An 8352-nucleotide genomic window follows, 5' to 3' on the forward strand; every position below is an offset into this window, starting at 1 on the left:
TCTGAGCCATCTGAGGGCCCAGACGTTTATGAGAAGATGGATGACATGAAAGACCAATTCCTTGAGCTTCGCAAGGAAGTGAAGACTTTGAGGGGGAAAGACCTCTTTGGTAAGAGTGCTGCTGAGTTGTGCCTTGTGCCCAACATTAAGATCCCTATTAAATTCAAAGTGCCTGACTTTGAGAAGTATAAGGGAAACACATGCCCTCTCAGTCATCTTATGATGTATGCTCGCAAGATGTCGACACAAACTGATAATGATCAACTACTCATCCAGTATTTCCAGGACAGTCTGTCCGGTGCCGCTCTCCGATGGTACATGGGTTTGGAAAATTCGAACATCCGCTCTTTCAACGATCTTGGCGAGGCCTTTGTCAAGTAATATAAATATAATGTGGATATGGCTCTTGATAGGGACCAATTGAGGGTGATGTCCCAGAAATAGAAAGAGACCTTCAAAGAATACGCCCAGAGATGGCGCGAATTGGAAGCTCAGATAGTGCCACCCCTAAAGGAGAAAGAGATGACCAAGATCTTCTTGAAGACCTTGAGCTCGTTTTACTACGAAAGGATGATAGCCAGTGCTCCCTCATTCTTCACCGAGATGGTGAATATGGGAATGAGATTGGAGGAAGGGGTCCGTGAAGGACGATTAACTCGAGATGAAGGCTCTTCAGCAAAGAGATATGGATGCTTTGCAAAGAAGAATGAGGGAGAGGCACATGTTGTGTCTTCCCATATCAAGAGAAGACCCTCTGTGAGGAGGAAGATTGCTCGCCCAGTCAATAATCAGCATCAGGTGGCTCATATAGCACCGGTTTTCTGGGAAGCTCAACATTATCAATAACCACAAATTCAACAATATCAGCAACAATAACAACGTCCACAACAGCAAGCCTACCAACCTCGAAATAACAACAACAATGCCAGCACCAGCTATGAGAGGAAGAAGGTCACCTTTGATCCAATTCCGATGACTTATGCTGAACTCTATCCATCTCTGATCGATAGAAAGTTAATCACTCCGCGAGACCCTCCCGCTGTACCTGCTAACCCCCAGTGGTGGTACAAGCCTGAGCTTCATTGTGTGTATCATTCCGGTGCTCCCGGACACGACGTAGAGAACTGTTATCCCCTGAAGACCAAGGTGCAAGACCTTGTGAGAAGTAGGATTTTGTTTTTCGAGGACGTAGGTCCGAATGTGAAGAAGAACCTATTGCCCGAGCATGGGAAGTCTGTTAATATGGTCCAGGGCTGTCCTGGCAAGTACAAAGTTAAATACGTCAGTCATATCTGGCAATCGCTGGTTGAGATGCATCGCTTGCTGTGTGATTATAGCCATTATGAGCATGACCACGATAGATGCAGAGTCTGTTTTGTTAATCAGAGAGGATGTCGCCAGGTGCGCAGAGATGTTCAAGAGATGTTGGACGAAGGAGTCATTGAGACCCTTCAAAACAGAAATGTTGACGAAGATGCTCTCGAAGTCAACGTAATTTCTTCAGTATTCCGGATACCTGAGCCTGTGGTCATCAAGTATGATGGTAGCAAGCAAAAGGTTTCTCCAGCTTTGACTATTAAGCCAGCCGAACCTATACTTGTAGCAGTGGAGAATAGGAAAGAGGTGTCCCTGCCTTCTTCATCTGTCGTAAACATTGTTGACGTCAGCGGTTTGACCCGCAGTTGTCGTGTATTTTCAGCCCCGTTGAAGCCTCAAGCTGATGCTCGAGGAAGTGTTGATGCTGATTTTGTTAAACGCCCGATGGGGAATGCTGTGAGCACTTCGAATCTGGCACTTGTTGCTAAGCCCTCCTCTACGTTGAAAACTCCTGCTTCTGCTAGCCCGAGTGGCAATACGAAATAAGATTGTGATGAGATGCTGAGGCTCATCAAGAGAAGCGAGTACAACATTGTAGACCAACTTCTACAAACACCGTCCAAAATATCTGTGTTATCACTACTATTAAATTCAGAACCACACCAAGAAGCTCTGCAGAAGGTGTTGGATGTGGCGTATGTGGATCACGACGTCATGATAGAACAATTTGACAGCATTGTTGCAAATATTACCGCTTGTAACAATTTGAGTTTTTGTGACGCTGATCTCCCCGATGAGGGAAGAAACCACAACTTGGCATTACATATATCTATGAGCTACAAAGATGACGCCATGTCCAATGTGTTGGTGGACACTGGGTCATCGTTGAATGTATTGCCGAAGACCACTCTCGTGAAGTTGTCATATCAAGGGCCTCCCATGAGGCAGAGTGGGGTAGTTGTGAAGGCTTTTGATGGGTCTCGCAAAACTGTGATTGGTGAGGTTGATCTCCCAGTCAAAATCGGACCAAGTGATTTCCAGATTACCTTCCAGGTTATGGACATTCACCCATCGTATAGCTGTCTCCTAGGCAGACCATGGATTCCAAGGATGGCGCCGTGACATCCACCCTACACCAGAAACTGAAATTTGTAAAGAATAAGAAGCTGGTGGTGGTAGGGGGAGAGAAGGCTCTCCTGGTAAGCCATTTGTCTTCTTTCTCATATATACATGCTGAGGATGAAGTTGGAACTCCGTTCCAAGTTTTATCCATTGCTGAACCTGTTGAGAAGAGAACTCCTTCATTTGCTTCCTACAAAGATGCAAAGTTAGCCATTGAGCATGGTGCAACTGCTGGATTAGGGCAAATGATCAAGTTAGAAGACAACAAGTCCCGGGCTGGCATAGGTTATTCTTCTGGAATCTTCAATAAGCAAGGTTTGTTCAAGAATGGAGGATTCATCCACAACGGTCAAGACGAAGAGGCTGCTGCCATTTTGGAAGAGGACGAAGAGGATCCTGGCAATTTCATTATCCCTGGAGAGATCTGGAATAATTGGGTCGTTGTGGATATTCCAACAGTTATCCATATGTCAAAGTAATGTTCATTGTGTTTAAAAACCCTTTTCCCATGCCAAAAGGAGAAGAGATGACATTGTTGGCACATAAATACAATGATACTTTCATTCAATAAATTCATGTTAAATGTTTGTTTTTCCAATTATTTTCCCTTTTCTCTTTTTGCATGAAATTGGTGATCACATAAAACCCTAAAAAGATAAAATAAAATAAATCTTTTTCATCTCCATAATGATTTGCCTTGCTTGAATTCTAAAAGCTCTTTATATCCAAAATCATTATGCAGGTTGATCAAACCCATTGAACATAATGATCCAACACCATCTCCCAACTTTGAATTCCCTGTATTTGAGGCGGAAGAAGATGATGTTGAAGAGATTCCTGACGAGATTACCCGTCTACTTGAGCATGAAGAGAAGATCATTCAACCGCAACTTGAGAATCTGGAAACAGTCAACTTGGGGTCTGAAGATTGTGTGTGAGAAGTGAAGATTGGGGCACTGCTGGAAGAATCTGTTAACAAGGGGTTGATTGAGTTGCTACGAGAATATGATGACATCTTTGCCTGGTCATATGAAGACATGCCTGGTCTAGATACAGATATTGTGCAACATTTCCTACCTTTGAAGCCTGAGTGCGTGCCTGTGAAGCAGAAGCTCAGAAGAACTCATCCTAATATGGCCGTCAAAATCAAGGAGGAAGTTCAGAAGCAAACTGATGCGGGGTTTCTGGTGACTTCTACATATCCTCAATGGGTGGCCAATATTGTGCCCGTACCTAAGAAAGATGGAAAAGTCCGGATGTGTGTGGACTATAGAGACTTGAACAAAGCTAGTCCGAAAGATGATTTCCCTCTACCACACATTGATATGTTGGTAGACAATACAACTAAATTCAATGTCTTCTCATTTATGGATGGATTTTCCAGATATAATCAGATTAAGATGGCACCTGAGGATATGGAGAAGACAACATTCATCACACCTTGGGGAACATTCTGTTATCGAGTGATGCCTGTAGCGGGGTATTCGTTACCATTAGAGATATTGACTAAATCCAAGGTACATCATACAAGTCGAGTCGCCACCGCACTTTTATTTATCCAAAGGAATGGTTAGAAAGCGAACAAAAACCTAAAAGTTTTATCGAATCAAAAACTAGTAAAAATGTCAGAGATCTGGGTAAGGGGGTTGGTTATGCAATGGGAAGGTATTAGGCACCCAAAGCATCCTAAGTACTCCTAGGGAGCCCTTTTCACATTTGTTGAAAAGGTTGTTGTTTTTTTTTGAAAATTTATTTGTGCAAACATGATTGAAGGGATGAGAAAAACGTGTATGTTTATCTAATGTACTACTTACTAAAAGAAAGGTCAAAAGAAAATGACTCGCACGGACGTCGCATCCACTGCATACGTATCTCGTCTGAATCTGAGAATCAGAGTCTTCGTAGCTCGGCTACCTATGGGTTAAAGAGGAGTGTGCTCGCTAAGACATCGCGTCTTATGCCTACGTATCTCATCTGGGATGAAAATCAGAGCAAAACGTAGTTCGACCACCTATGGGTTAAGTTTTGGGATGAACGACGTTACCTAGCAATCTACCGGATACTTGACCTTTGGAGACATACTCGCCTGTAGTAGAAGGAGTAAACGTGTTCTTAGGAGAAGAAAAATCAATGAGTTTGGGGTGTTTAGGGATGCTCATGCAAAAAGGAAGTCCTAGATGAAGGAACCGCGCTACCTTAAATGACATGCCACGAGAGGCTATACGAAACCTAAGAAATCGGTAACATGCGGGAAAAGTAAAGGGATCGAGAGATCTACCGTACGGATAAAGATCCGAAGTAACAACAATTAGATAAATAAGAAACCCAAAGACTCTTCCAAGCTAAACACCATCAAAGAAAGCGAGTCAGTACAGGTAATCGGAATAGACCTCCAGGTGGTACCCCACAAATAAAGTGGAGCACCAAGCAAGCTATCCCTGCAAGAGTATGTGAGCCCTCACAAAACAAAACTCAACAAACAGGTTAGAGAAACAAGATAGGGTAATCAAGAGTTGCCCCCAAATCAAAATGTAACCACATGAATCATGCCATTAAAATTCACAAAAAGCAACCAAGGGTAGGAGGCCTAAACCTCTCGTCAAACACATGCATCAAAAGGGTATCAAATTCACCCATAATACCTCATACATTCAGAGCATTCAAATTAAAAGCATAAAATAATGGGAATAAGGCAAACCTGACTGGAGAGATCGAATGAAATTGAATTGCCCGGTTGGGTTTGCAAAGCAATCTGAGGGTTTATATGAGAGGGAATTGGTTCTTTGCCGATGAGTTCCCTTCAGTCTCTGGAGGTTGCTCTGCACTCTGTTAGCTCTTCTCTCACTATCTTTTTCCCTGCCAGGGTAATAGGAATAGAGTTCCTTTTGTTTCACTGAAAATCTGAATTTATAACCTGATTTTTGTGGACCTGTGGGCTCAAATGACAGAGGCCCCAGTCCAAAAATTTTCTGTTATATTTTATTTATTTATTTAATTATTTATTTATTTATTTAATTTTATTTTTTTCGTTTTTCGTTCTTTTTTTTTAACACGTGGGCTTCGCCTAGCGAGCATGATAGTTCAAGAAATTCCTCTAAGCGTAGGTGATTCTGGTGCCTTTTCTTGGAACTCGCTAGGCGACCCATTCTGCTAGCCTAGCGAGCATGACAGCTCATGAACAAACTTTTGCTCTTTCAAGATTATCGTTTTGAATGACGAATAGACCCCATTTGAACCTGTTGGAAGTATCTCAAGCCATTCCCTTATGTTGATTGATCATCTAAATAGAACCCACAAAGTGTCTTGGATGATACTCAAGCTTCAAACAAAAGATGTTAGTGACACATTTTTGTGCTTTTGGTTAGTAAACAAAAGTAAGAGAAACAATGATGTATAATTCAAGCATGCTTGGTGATCTCAAACCAATCACAAGGAGTCCCACCTAAAGGCAGAGGGAACCAAGATGCTAAAGATCCTTGAGGCAATGAAAATGCAATGTTATGATGCCATGAGGGATCTTAGGGTCAAAATTGGGGTCTTACAGATGCCCTTATTTAAGGTCATTCTAGCTGGAGAAGTGAAGGTTGAAATCTTCGTCTCGACGGGGTAGAATGGGCTTAAATAATAACAAAGAGACGGATTTTGGTCCCTAAGAGACCTCATGATGCAAATGTAGGTATGAAAAATGGTAGCACTCTGTGGAGATATGTGTCCACAAAAGCAAAGAAATCAGAAGCCACTGATAATCCATATGAGCAATTCACTCCATGGGACCCAGACCCTGGGGATAGAAAAGGGATAAAAATGCACGAGCAGGTCACGACTCAAAGCGTGGGGAACAGAATTCCAAAGGGAAAAGATCCAATGGAAAGACTCGAGCTGACTCGAAGATGCATGTATTGGGGAATATGCCAATACAGCAAAAATTATCCACAGCGGATACTTCGGATAAAATCCGGATGAAAACAATCCACTAAGGGACTTCGCTGGGGATGTCCACAAGGACACTCCTGGTGAAGCAGCGGGACGAGGTATTACCGGTTACTGGGTAATAAGCTCAAGGAGACATGTGATCTGAATGCCAGGTATGAGGGTGAGAGATACACCATGCTCAGGAAGAGATGAATATCCAAGACCGGTATGAGGGTGAGAGATATCAAAACTTTAAAACGTCTGAGGAAAACCTAAAAGGTATACTTCAAATCAGGGATTCTGACTCCACAGGGGATAAAAAGTCATAATAGGGAGCAGAGAGGAAGGAACACCAGGGATACCGGTTACTGGGCATATAATAGGTGACCAACCAAGGCGTGAATTGGGGAATATTCCCAAAACACTCATCATCCAAAAGAGGGCTAAAAGCAAACTCGATTACAGGATGGATATTCGACTCCACAAAGGGGATACGAATCTTACTCAACTGGGGAAGAACAAAAGGCTTCAGACCCGAGAGTGCATGAGACATACTATCTATTACCGTCAGAACGTAGATAATATACTCGCATGGACGATTATCCACAACCGGTTACTGGAGAGAAACAATTGTCACCAACAACAACAAGGTAGACGAGAGATGACCCGTTGGGGATAAATTGCGTAATCAGGGCAATTATCCAAGCAGATGAGGGGATATCATCACCGAATACTGGATGAAGATAACTGTCACCAATTAAAGATAAGCAAAAATAGTTACTCTGCAAAAAGGGAAGAAATAAGGTTTACAACTACCGGTATGAGGGTAGAGAACCAGAGACTCCGTCGAGGATAATAATTACTAATTATTGAGCAATTATTCATTTACCACGGGGAAACAGGAAAAGAGTCTCAAGAGACCGATCTAGGATCAAACTAGATAGGCACACCAAATCAAGACTTGTCCCGGTGAGGATATAACTCAATGGGGAAAACCATCCCAATATATGTGTTGGGAAGGAACAAAAACAATCAACATCCACGAGGCTATAACCCGGTGTGGAATATGGAAGAAAGGATAGACGCTTTCTGCCTATGGAGCTGACTCTATATGGAGAGATCAGACACACACATCTGCTTGGGGGAATATATCACCAAATAGCAGGAGACAACAAACAACGATATATGGTAAAGAATGCAACATGAATATCTGAATGTTATAATTATGCATGTATATGCGTGGTTTATGTATGATGTATGCTGATAAACAGACGTATCTAACACAACCAGGTCCAGGAATCAACCACCCGGTACTACATCTCAAGAGAGAAAGCCAAGTTCACCAGGGAGTATCCAATCTGCTGGGGATCAGAGATACCAGGAAGCACAGAACTCTGTAGGGGATGAATCATCAATCATTCCAGCTGGGGACAAGAGTTATCATAGACAAGGTCCACCACACCAACAACTCTACTGGGGAATCTATCCGAGGAGATAAAGGATTTATCGGGATCAACCACCAAATACCGCTCTTGCCCAAAGAGATCCAAGCTGCTGAGGAAGAAAGATTGCTACTCTGCTGAAGGGAAGAGAGGTGACTCTCAACAAGCAATCCACTTGGTAGGATAAACCACAAGGGATTCCGGAGGGAGGAGATACATTCATGCCAGGAATATGGACAAAAATCATACCCTGTTGGGGATCGTACCACCCTTGGGAGAGCACTGAGGATCTCCTAAGTATCCTTTCGTCATTGTGAATGTTCACTTTGTTTAAAAACAAATTATAAAAAATTTGATCATTTAAAACAATGATATTTTCTTAATCAAAACATGCAAAACATTTGTTGAGTAGAAAAAGATAAGAGTGGCAATAATTGGATAAAAGGCTCAAATTTATTTGATAGAATGGTAGTCTGCGAATGGAAAGACTCCATAGATCTTTACAAATTTGAAATTGGTGATATATATTGGAAAAGGGCTACATTGAACATAATGATCA

Source organism: Lathyrus oleraceus, chromosome 4 (genome assembly GCF_024323335.1).
Source record: "Lathyrus oleraceus cultivar Zhongwan6 chromosome 4, CAAS_Psat_ZW6_1.0, whole genome shotgun sequence".
NCBI classification, from domain to species: Eukaryota; Viridiplantae; Streptophyta; class Magnoliopsida; order Fabales; family Fabaceae; genus Lathyrus; species Lathyrus oleraceus.